This window comes from Triturus cristatus, chromosome 2_2, assembly GCF_964204655.1.
Source record: "Triturus cristatus chromosome 2_2, aTriCri1.1, whole genome shotgun sequence".
NCBI lineage: Eukaryota > Metazoa > Chordata > Amphibia > Caudata > Salamandridae > Triturus > Triturus cristatus.
Window position 1 is genome coordinate 185,154,636 of NC_140582.1, and position 12,907 is coordinate 185,167,542.

Below are 12,907 nucleotides of genomic sequence, written 5' to 3' on the forward strand. Positions count from 1 at the left end.
ATTCTAACACGAACGGCCGCCGCTTGCTAAAATTTCCTCAGGTAAACCGGCATTTTTGGCTTTTAAACGAACGGCAATGTGGATTTTCTCTCTTTTTCATCAATTCCAAATGCCTACTTTTGAAATGTGACTTTGCTACAGGAATATAATACTACTCCAACTATCAATATGTAACGCTCTCTACAACATATTGCACCTCATATGCAGAAGCTTAATTTACTACGTTCTATTGACTTTCTCTAGCAAAAATACCAGTTTCTGCATTACTTGCATGAAATTCTTTCATGATGTGGCTACCTTCTACTCGTCTGAATTTCTGACCTCTTTTTCTTCGCACAATGGTTATGAATGCTTGTCACACCTTCCAGCCTTTAATGTTTTTTAGGCATTTGATCTACTAAATGCTTACCAAAGTTGGTTTTCTTTTGTCCTCTTTTGGCATGTGCTAGAGTGCGGATGGAGGGTGACATACTTCTATTTTTAATTTTTTTTGACTCACATTTTTTTTTCTCTTTTTGCTCCTTCTGGTTCTTCACTGATTTGAGATGTATTCTTATTGAGCCTATGGGCAGACTGAAATCTTCATTAAAAATTTCCTCTCAGCCTTCACGATATTCGAAGATGGCTAGTGAAGCTCCACTTTCGGTCAGAGCCTCGTCTTCAGGTACTAAGCCCAAGAGAGCTAAAAATGACCCTCCTTCTCCCATCTTATCCTCTCAGAACCCTGTTCTTGATACCATTTTGGATGAGGTGAGAGGGTTATAATCCTTTATGTCCACAACTAATGAGAAACTTCAGCAAATAGAGGACAGATGGATTAATATGGAAGCTAAGGTTCTTGATATGGAGCAACGCATCAGTGATCTCCACAATCTATCTACTAAGATTCCAGTCTTGGAACAGGAAATCCATTCTCTCAAACTCCACACTGAGGACCTTGAAAATCGAAATAGACTCATTAACCTACGTCTTTATGGATTACCAGAAAATCTTGAAGGACCGGATATGCTTCTTTTCCTAAAGAAATTCCTGTCAGAACTTTTAGAACTTCCTCCAGAACCTTCATTAAATATTCAGCGTGCTCATCGGCTTGGAGGTTTTCAATCTAATGCTTCCAGACCTAGAGGAATCATTATGTTATTTTTGGAATTTACAGATCTCATGCGTGTCCTCTCAGCAGCTAAAGCAAAACGTCGTCTCATATGGTCTGGTCACACCATCTATCTATCACAGGATCTCTCTAACGCTACTAATGCAAGGAGAAAGGAGTTTTTGGCTCTTCGTCCTCAGATGAGACAATTAAATATTCGTTATGGTATTCTTCATCCTTGCCTTTGTAAATTTACTCACAAGGGCTCCACGCATTCCTTTGATGATCCTACTAAATTGAGGTCTTTTCTCCATAATCTCTCCCCGAATTCTGGAACTGGCTCTTCTCAACATCTCTAAGTTTCTTGTATCTTTTTTACACTTTATCTGCTATGGCTGTTCAGAAATGTATTCTTTTTATCTCCCTCTCTGTCGTTCCATCTTTCGTCGGTGCTGTTGCGCCTCATGCTTCAATCTTTGCTGTTTCCTCTTAGATCTGGATCTTTTTCCTTGATCTATTTTTTTTTCTTCTATTCTTTCCACCTCTTCCTTTTTTTTATCTTTTTCTTTATGTTTGCTTTTCTCGTTCAATGATGTTCCATTTGTTGCATGTGTCCATTAGTGCTGTTTATTGTTATATAAAATATTTTTTCCTTTCATCTCATATATGGTGTTTCTCTCCTTCCAGCTGTGTCCCTGAAGTGTATCATCTGTTTACATGTACTACCCTTCCACCCCTCCATTATGTGTAATTTTGTCACGTGGAGAGTTTGTGGTCTTGGAAACCCCGTCAAAAGACAAAAGGTACTTTCTCATTTATCAAAATTAAATGCTCAGGTTGCCTTTATTCAAGAAATGCATTGTAATGAAAAAGAATTGCTCATGTTAAAAAGACAATGGGTGGGACAAGTTGTGTTTTCTCCTTCAGCTAGTAATAAAGAGGGTGTTGCGATATTGTTTTTTAAGTCATTACATATTCAAATTTTATCTACACAAAATGATACAGATGGACGATGGGTAATGGCTAAGGTTGTCATACAAAATAAAGAGCTAGTTCTTTTGAACATTTATGGCCAAGTTAGACCAGATCCAGAATTTTGGAATTCCATTAAGATTTTACTTTCTTCCATTGCTTGTCCCAATTTTGTAGTTGCTGGTGATTTTATTCAATGGATAGATCCTTTTTCTGACAGACAATCTAAGTGTAAATTTAATCCACAAATCCTTTCAATCTGCCATTGCCTCTCGTTCATTATATGATGTTTGGAAAACTTGCAACCCAGACTCCCTTGAATTTACTTTTTTCTCAAGTGTTCATCAAACTCGTTCTAGAATCGATTACATTTTGGTTGGTAAATCCCTTCTCCCATCTATTCAGTCCTCGGAGATTGGATCTATTTGTATTTATGATCATGCACCTGTCCTTTCTGTTTTGGACCTTTCCTTAAGTTCCCCAAAATGTAGCCGCTGGAAGTTAAATAATTTTCTATTATCAGATACCCTTTTTATCACTGAAGCAGCTGCTTTTATTAATGAATTTTTCACACTTAATAACCCCTCTGACATTCTATCTCTAATAATTGGGATGCCTTTAAGGCCTTTTTTCGAGCCTTTACTATTTCATATGTAGCAAAGAAAAAGAAAATTGCACGAAATAAGTATACAGCATTACTACAAGAACTCAAATTATTGGAACATACTTATTTTACTTCTAAATCTCCTTCTGCTCTTCATGAACTGATTAAGGCCAAATCTGAACTTAATAAATTAGCTACAGTTGAAGCTTGTAATGTCCTTCTTAAAATTAAATCTTAATATCATGGGGGCCAAAATAAAGCTGTGAGGTTGCTGGCCAATAACTTAAAAAATTAGATCTGAGCATAAAAATATTGGAACCAATTTAAATGAATCTACAAACAGCCTAGCCTCATCAGACAAGGATATTATGAATATATTTAATGAGTGTTACCAATCACTTTATTTCGATGATACGAATCCCTCTACTCAAAATTTAAATACCTTCTTTTCTGGCCTTCCCACTCCTCCTTCCTTACCTGATGAGTTTGACTTATTGGAGAGGGATGTTATTCTTCAAGAGATAACTGATGCTATTAAATCTTTAAAAAATTAAAAGCACCAGGGCCAGATGGCCTTTCTGTTGAATTTTATTCCGCTTTTTCCTCTATTTTTGCTCCCAAACTCCTGGCTGTCTTTAATTCCTTCATTGCTGAATCCAAAGCCTCTCATTCCTTTATGGAAGCCTTGATCGTTCTCATTCCCAAGCCCCTTAAAGATCACTCTCTTTGTAAAAATTATCGTCCCATATCATTAATTAACTATGATTGTAAGAAGCTGGCTTTATTAAGGGCACATTAGCTGCGGATAATGCTCGTATGTTTGCCAATGTTATTTTCTTTGGTAAAAAATTTAAATCCCCACTTGCAGCGTTATCCTTGGATGCCGAAAAGGCTTTCGATCGTATTATTTGGCAATTCATGTTCAAAACACTTCAATGGTTTGGATTTGGTTCAACTTTTCTTTCTTATGTTAAATTGTTATACTCATACCCTGCGCCAGTATTTTTGTAAATAATCGTTTCTCAAAACATTTTTCTTTATCTAGGGGTACATGTCGGGGTTGTCCTCTTTCTCCCTTGTTATTTGATTTATGTCTTGAACCCTTCCTTGAGCGTATCCGTGTTAACATACATATTTCTGGCTTCACACATAACTCTATAGAAACCAAAATGTCAGCATATGCTGACAATATATTAATATATATGTCTAACCCTCACACTTCCCTTCCTCCCTTTTTGGACAAAGTTCAGTTATATTCCAGTATTTCTGGATATAAGTTGAACTTCTCAAAAACAGAAGTATTGCCGCTGAATTCCTTGTGTTATCAAAACATGTTTAATGATACTAATTTTACTTGGTGTCCTTCAAAAATCAAATACCTTGGTTTCTGGTTTTCTGCTACCTTGTCTACCACAATTAGACACACGTTTAATGCACTGATTACCAAAATTCAGTCTCTCCTACTTTCTTGGTCCCCTCTCCATTTCTCCTGGTGGGGTAGTTACACACCATTAAAATGATGATTGTTCCCCATATCCTCTATACATTATCTATGCTCCCTTTTCGAATCCCTGTTTCATATTTTTCACAAATTAATTCCATCTGTACAAAGTTTTTATGGAATAAAAAACATCCACGCATTTCTCTTACAAAACTTAAACGCCCCAAATCTGAAGGAGGCATGCGTTTTCCTGATTTTAAAGCCTATCATTCTGCATTTTTGATTAGACAATTTTTTGCCCTATCCTATGAATTTGCTGATATCCCTATACCCAGATGGATTGTTTTTGAACGCTCCTTATTAAAAGATTTTTCTTTTCGTAATGTAATTTACATGTCTAAATGTACTTTCATATCAAATAATACTATTTTAAAATATTCCCAAAACCAAATATATAACATACTCGTTGATTGTCTAGACCTGTTTCAATGTTTTTTATCCTCTACTATCTGGTATAATAAATACGTGAAATACAAAAGTAAATCGTTCTACTACAAACATTGGAAGGCGAGGGAGTTATTTTTGTCTATCAATTAATTCACCAAAATTCTGTTATTCCCTACCCTGAATTACAATTGTAATATCATTTACCCGTCACGTTCCTCCATGAATATATTTTAATTTCAACAGCATTGCAGTCCCACTTAGCTTCTTTTGATGTCTCCAATGTCTCCACCTCACTTATTTCACCTACACTGCTATATAATATTTCTCTAGAAAACAAACCTAAAGCCGCTCGTATTTATAAGTTATTGTCATAACATGTTACTGAAAGACCTAAATCCCCTACAGAATTAGCTTGGGAAACAGACTTATCATTTTCAATATCTGTCTCTGTTTGGGATAAATTATGGTCTAAGTTATTCACAATTTCTGCTGCTGCTCGTATAACTCAATCTCTATACTGTATTTACACTAGAGCAGTTATTACTCCTGTTTGTATATAACCCAGTTTTCCCCTTCCTCTTCACCTTTGTGCTGGTATTGTTCTGAATTTACTGGCACTTTAAGACATCAAATTTTTGAATGTTCTAATGAATTGACCTTTTGGCATTCTATTTGGTCTGCGTGTATGAAAATCTTCAACTGTGATATTACGTTATCATTGCAAAATGTTTTTCTAGGTTCATCTTCACCGGACTTAGATGATTTTACCCCTATATCTTTATTGTTCGACCTATTTATTGCATTAGCTTTAAAAGTTATTTTATCATGCTGGAAACATAATTCCAAGTTATCCTCATTGACTTGGTGGAATTTTATCTGTGATGAACATAGAATTGCTACTGTTTCCTCTTCTATTCTATCTCGGAAAATTAAATCGGATCTTCTCTGGTTACCTTTTACATCTTATATTGCTACACATGCACCTATATCTTAAACTACTTTTTCTTCTTAATTTCATATTTCTTTCTTTGCATTTAGATCTCCCTCTTATTTTCTTTTATGTTTACTTTCTCTCCTTTTCTTTTACTTTTTCTCTCTTTTTCTGTTATTGTTCTCTCATCTTACATTTATATATTGAATGCTTATATCTTATTTGAAATTGTGTATTTCTCTGATAATGCTGTTATCTTTTCTTATTATTATTTTTTGTTTATCCTTAAAATTCAATAAAATTCTTAAACAAAAAAAATAGAGGATCATGAATTGCCGGCTCCTCCCCTCCTGAACAAAGCCATCACTGTTGCCATATCGCACCTTTTGCAGTGCACATCCTTCACTCGACCTTTTTTAAGGCAAGTAAAAAACTCAGTGGACGTTATAGGCCAAATAGACTTACAGTGATAAATGTAAACATTTGTAGAAACGGCAACAGAACACACTTAAATCGTGCTGTGCAGTTTCCTGATTTTTTTAATATAAAAATGTAAAGCATTGTTTGTTGAGTGTGAGTCTGGGGGTGAGTACAGGTGAATGTAACATTCAGTAGGGAAATAAATACTTGTGCTCACATTGGGTCCATTCCGGCCTCCAGAAGAAGATTGCTAATATGAGGTTAACCACTACAAAAGTGTTTTTGTTTTGCAGATTTTAAGGTGCATCCCAGGTGTGCATAACATAATGTGAACATAATTTGGAAGGCATATAGGGCTTAGCAAAGTTTATTTCTGAGTTCACAAATGAGGAACAGGAATCTTATGTGGTTTTTTCATATGATCTGCATTGGCCTATCACATTCCAAAAAAAGCCGAACTTCATGCATTGATTTCACAGCAGTCAATAGAGTGATCCAAATGTTCTTCCTACACCATTTGTGTGCAGTTCGTGCAAGGCCTACTTTGACTGGCTGCCAGCAACAAATCAGGATGCCTTTTTTATATTGGCAGATTGTTTGCATTTTAAGACCATTCTGATAGGCTGCTGGAAGCCAATCAAAATTCCTGGGGGGTCAAAACTCTCTAGTTCAAAGTGGCGTTGGCTGCCCAGGCTCATGTATGTTTCTGTATTTGAGCAAAAAAAAAACACTCTTTACTTTTCAGTTACTAGAGGACTAGAATGGAAGTTTCTCACAGTTTTGCTTCGCGGTTGAATTTCAAAAGGCAGAGATCATCATGTTCACGTTTATCTTTTTTTTTTTTACTCGCAGTCCAAATCTCATGTCCAACTATATATGGAAGAACAGTTGTATATGTATCTGCATATCTGCCTGCGGACTCAAACCGTCTGGTTAGATATATGTAGAAATAGGAAAATGTCTGTGCGACAGGTGACAATGTGCCTCATTGCAGGGCCAAATATTTTGTCGAAGGTTCTCGCCCATGTTTAGTTTGTAGGGCAGTGGTGGCTCCACCGCAATGGGGGGAGGAGTGTCTCACCAGTGGCTCGGAGACACTAGCTGAAAAATAAAATGACATTTTATTATCTTTTTATTTTTCAGCAGCTGGCTGAGCCAAGCGTGTGCAGGCAGGGGTGGAACCGGGCTATGGGAGGGAGGAGGAGTGGAGTGGAGTGCACTTATAAGTGCGCCTGTCAGTTTGGCCAACCACTTTAGACTGGCCAAACAGACATTTACATTTATGTTTCTCCAACCCAGATGTATTCCACAGACAAGTGGAGAAACGGCAGAGTCCCTGTGCCTGAGCGAGCATTAAACCAATCCGATCAGGCCAATCACCGTGCTGCTCGCATGCAGCATAAGTGCAGTGTGGGTACTGGATGGGAAGTCTCTGATGGTGTCCCAGGGACTGCTGGGATCAGGAAGCAGAGGCGCGAGGTGGCTGGCAGCAACAGGTACATTTTCTTTTATTATTAATCCCCCGCCACACCACTTTTTATTGCCAGCAGCCACAACTGATGTAGGGATCCCTTACCTATGAGTGTGTGGAAGAATGGAGTCAGAAGATTTGAAAGTATTAGAATTAAATCAGCAGCACTTTCAGGCTACTGCAGCAAGCCTGTTAGATGACATGTCAAATAGCTGAGTTTACATCCATAGAATAGAGTTGACTGGCTGTCAGTATACTGTCTATCTGTGGATATTAGATTCAGCCCAGGCTGAAAATGGAGATTGATGACGCTTGGACCTGAAGATGGTGGAGGCCAGTTAGAACCTTAATTACGGGTCTTCAGCAGGACAGAATAAAAGAAAAAGGGGGCAACCTGGAGTTGTGCACTGTCCTGTCAAAATACGGACTGGTAATTTGTGGGATCAGTGAAGGCCAAATGGCTCTCTGTCTGTGGGGGATCCTCTTCTGGATACTGAAAATGTAGTAGAAGCAAGTGATGAAATGTGGCCTTACAATGTAAATCCAGTAAAAGGCAGCGCAAGAACACAGAACAAATCTGTATCATTCTTGTTAGGAGAGCTCTTTCAGCATTAATCAGCAATTGGGCTATTGAGTGATACAAAGTATTACTGACTCTCTCTTGGCCGCATCCCATACAGTTAGAGATGTGACACTTTGGCCTTCGATAAATCTATTTCCCCTCGTCAGCCAGGCTAGCTTGAATCCAGTGGCACTGCGAGTAAGGGGCCCATTTCTGGGCATACCCATCCCACTGTGAAAAGTGCTGCAACAACAAATGATGGACATTCCAGGGAGGACCTGACCTGGCCTGGCTACCAGTTGGTCTAGGTCCTTCTTATTAACTGTGCTAAGACAACCCTTATGCCATACTCTGAAGCATCTGTATGCACTATGAACTCCTTACAGAAGTCAGGAGTCTTGAGTATGGGTGCTGTACACCTTGAGAGAATCAAAGGCTTTCTGGCAAGCCTCAGTCCAGGCTACCTGTCTGGGCTGCTTTTTGAAGTCAGCTTTGTTAAGGGGGCAACAATGGTGCCATATCCCTTAGCAAACTCCTATTGTATCTTCTGAGGCCCAGGAAAGCCCTCACCTCAGTCTGTGTAATAGGGGGTTGCCAGGCCAGAACAGTTTCAGTCCTGCCCTGGAGAGGATGCACCTTGCACCCACCCACCATGTGGTCCTGATACACCACAAACCCTGCCCTATCTGGCACTTACTGGCCCTGATAGTCAGGTCTGCCTGCTGCAAGGCCTGAAACACCTCCTTGAGGTGGTACAAGTGTTCCTCCCAGCTGGAGCTGTAGATGGCTATGTTGTCCAGGTAGGCGGCACATAATGCCTCCGTCCCAGCCAGGACCCTGTTGACCAACCTCTGAAAGGTGGCAGGGGAATTCTTTAAGTGAAAGAGCATCACCCTAAATTGAAAGTGGCCCTCTGTGGTCGAGAATGCAGACCTTTCTTTTGCCTTCTTAGTTATCCCAATATCCCATTACCCTGCTGTGAGGTCAAGGCTACTCAGGAACTTGTCAGCGCCCAGTCTATCAATTAGCTCATCAGTTCAGGGAATAGGGTGTGCATCAGTCTTTGTGATGGAATTGAGACCCCTGTACTCCACACAGAACCTGCACATGGAGTGGCACCCTGGGGGACAGCCTTGGGTACGAGCACCAAAGGGCTAGACCAGGGATTGTTGGAGGGCTCACTCACCCATAACACCAGCATCTTGGAGACCTCCTCCTTGATGCTGGCCTTCACCTTATCTGGAAACCTGTAAATCTTTTTTTTTAACAGGCGGACTATCTCAAGTGCTAATGTCATGGACGCACAGATATGTGAGACCAGGGGTGAGGGAGAACAGAGAGGCAATCTGCCTAAATAATTGGCAACAGTCATTCTGCTGTTCTGAGGTCAGGGGAAAGGTTGACATCTTCCACTGGCCCATCATGCTCCTGGGCAGACAGAAGGTAAGGGAGAAGCTCACTCTCCTCTTCCACTCCTTCATCTGTCACCAGGAGCATGCTCACTTCAGACCTCTCAAAGTGCACTTTGAGGCAGTTCACATGGAGCACACTTAAGCAGTTTCTAAGGTTCTAGAAATCCACCAAGTAAGTGGACCCCCCTTCTGCTCCTTCACCTGTTATGGGCCTGTCCAGTGATCCTGGAGTGTTCTGGGCTCCATGGCTCCATAACCCACATCCTCTGGCCAGGTTGAAACTCTGCCAGAGTGGCCTTCTGTTCATACCGGAGCTTCATAACTTCTGGACTGGCCTCAAGATTGTTTTTCGCCTCCTTCCAAAAGTGGTGCATCTGGTTACGGAGAGACAGCATGTAGCTGACCCCGTCCTTAGGGGGCTTTTGGAAATCTTGCTCCCACATCTCTCTCACAAGGTTAAGAGGTCCCCAGAGTGTCCGTAGAGGAGTTCAAAGGAGCTAAACCCAACCCCTATCTGTGATACCTCAATGTAGGCAAATAGAAGGCATGGCAGGATGATGTCCCACCTACACCTCATGGGCTCAGGTAGGCCCATTATCATGACCGTTGGTTTGGAGGTGATAGGGTGTGGAGAACTTATATGTTACTACACACTCATCCCACAGGGACTTCATGTGTGCTGACATGAAGTTAATGCCTCTATCAGATACCACCGCTTTTAGGAATGGCACACGAATAAAACACCTCATCAGTGCCCCGGCCACTGCAGGTGTAGTCACCGACCTCAGAGGAAAGGTCTTTGGGTAGAGAGTGGTGTGGTCCACCAGGACCAGGATGAACCTATTACCTAGAGCAGACTTTGGGTCCAAGGGCCCAACAATGCCAAAGGAGTGCCGATGACAGGTAGTGGGTTCAAGGGAGCCTTGAGCTTTTCCCAGACTTCACACAGGACTGGCAGGTGGAATAGGACCTACAAAATGCATTTCAGATAGGGGTGGGTGGAATTTGCGAAAGTGACTTTCGCAAATTATCGCGAACATTTTACAAATCTCCGCAAACACGCGGAAATATCGCGAAGATGCAGAAGTTTTTTGGTCGCGGCTCGCCAACTTACCCATGCGGTTGCTTGCGGGCGCGGCCATCTTGTTTTCACTCTTCTCGCGGTGCATGATCGCGAGAAGAAAGACGTGATCGCGCGACCAATGACATTACTGCGGGCGCGAACTGTGTCGCGAGACAGCGCAAATGGCTACCAACAATCCAACATCTTGTGGAGAACGCGACCGGATCGGGAAAACTTGTCGCGCGCGAGAATGTATTATTTTACAGCGCGAGCCAAAACCAAATTATTGCTAAGCTGTGCAATGTGGAAATTTTGACATTTACGCGCTCTCCGCGGAACGCGAAAATGTCAAATTATCCCAATTTCCGCGAGCGGAACGGAAATTTAGCCCAGGCCTAATTTCAGACCATCTTCACCTAGGGCCAATAGGAGTGGGCAACAAGCCTTGCACATGTTTTGCTGTCCCAATGTCCTGTCAGGGAAATGTCATCTGCCAACCCAGTAGAAAAGTCCTGTAACACTGGGGGATCACCAGTACACAGACTGCCCCAGATCCAGGAACCATAAGCTTGATATATAGGAGGTCATTTTCCCAAAATATCTGGTGATCTTCAGAGGTTTCACCGGCTGCCTGGGCATCAGCTTGCAGCCTCCAGCTATCTAGGATGGAATACTCTTTCTGCACTTTGCAGAATTCCTCCCTGGTAGTCTCACCCTCAGCTTGCCAGCCAGGAAGCTCGGGCAGGACCCCCAGGGTGGCAATATCCTCCCCGGTTGGCTCAGGGGCGTCCTCCTCAGGTGCCCTATCAACCTGGACTGGAGGAACTTCAGCAGCTGGTTTCCCACACCCCTTTCTCCCACGTTCCAGGCTCCAGGCAACCTTGACTCTCTAACCCGGGCAGCCATGGAGCATGTGGTCATGTAGACTCGTTACGGCAATCCCAACTTTTCCATTTGTGACCTGAGCTCTACCTTCATCCAGATAGTGTGCCTCGGTCATTGCCCAACAGACAATCGGCAGACATGGCTAGATTAGAAAAATTTGCACGACAGCTCAAATATATCATAAGCAAAGACCGACCCTCAGTCCAAAGTAAGACCTAGGCCCAAATCCGTGAGCATATATCAATTATTTATGGACCTCTATTTTATGTTTTTTGAAACCATTCAGAATGTACTAAATGAAATGACACGATGCTGTCTTTTTTAACGATTGAAGAAGGTCTTTCGGAAGGACACACCACACATGGCCTTTTGTAACAAATTGTATTCATTGAAACAATAAATGTATTTACTTACTTACTTACTTGCATGGCTCACAGTTATTTTTAGAGTACCCTAGAAGCTTCCTCCACTCAAAGGAAACAGTTACCAGAGCCCTTCGTAGATTACTCTCACGATTGTCGGGGACTATGACTTGGAGTAATGTGTTAGGGAGGACCTGCTTTGAGGACACCAGCTGGCACCTTTCAGGAGTCATGCTGCACCTGTGTCCCTCAGAGCCTCTACCCATTTCCCATTGAAGGTGACCCAAAGCCTGTACTTAGAAGTATTGTCAGACATATGGGGTTTTGGTCCCATCTTCTTATCCCCCAGGGAAACTAGGGCCACCTCAGTCTGCTTCCCAAAGCTAACTGGGACTACCTCCTTCCCAAGTGCTACACTCACCAATACAGATGTCTGACCACCGGTGAGATCTCTGATCTCTTGAGATATTTTGAGTTACCCTTGGAGTGCCCTTACTTGTAGGACTCTGTGCAACAGGGGACAGACCTCCCTATCTGCTTATCAAATAACCCCTTCTTCTTTGGTTCAGACTGTGATTGGTGACTGTTGTTCCCTTAGGAATAATTTTGGGGCCTTGTGAGAACTCCTTATTTTTACGTTTTTTCCCCCTTTTTCAAGGTTTGATGTCTGACCTCCCTTGTGGGAATCTCCGACGATACCTTTGTGGACACTCTGGTGCTGAGGCCACTTTGCTTAGAGACTACTACGTGCTGGAGTTTCTCTGGAAAACAAACACTGAACATGTGCTCTCTCAAAATTATATTGTATACCAACTGTAGGCTTCAATTTTGCTGCCCCACACCCAGCCACTCAGTTCCTTGCTAGAGTAGTCAACAAAATCCACCCAGAACTGGTTGGGGAGATTTTGGCTGTCCCTGACACTCTGGCAGTACTTCTCAGGGATCTGTCCAAACTTAGCATTCAAGATGGCTTTCCTAGGGGAGTACCTGGTTCGGTACCCAACTTCTAACGTAAGAAGTGTGTACTGCCCCAATGTCGGCATGTGTTTCCACAAACCAACCTCTCCAGTATTCTTCTTGCGTCATGTGAACACTTGGGGCTACCGCATAGGCAGCAAATGGTTGTCAGTGTCATCTCCCACCACATAAATGGGCACTAGATCATTAGGGATGTGGACCAGTTTGTCTCCATTAGACACTGCTGCCACCATCCCTGCTGGACTCTGCCTGTCTGGCCTTGATGTCCA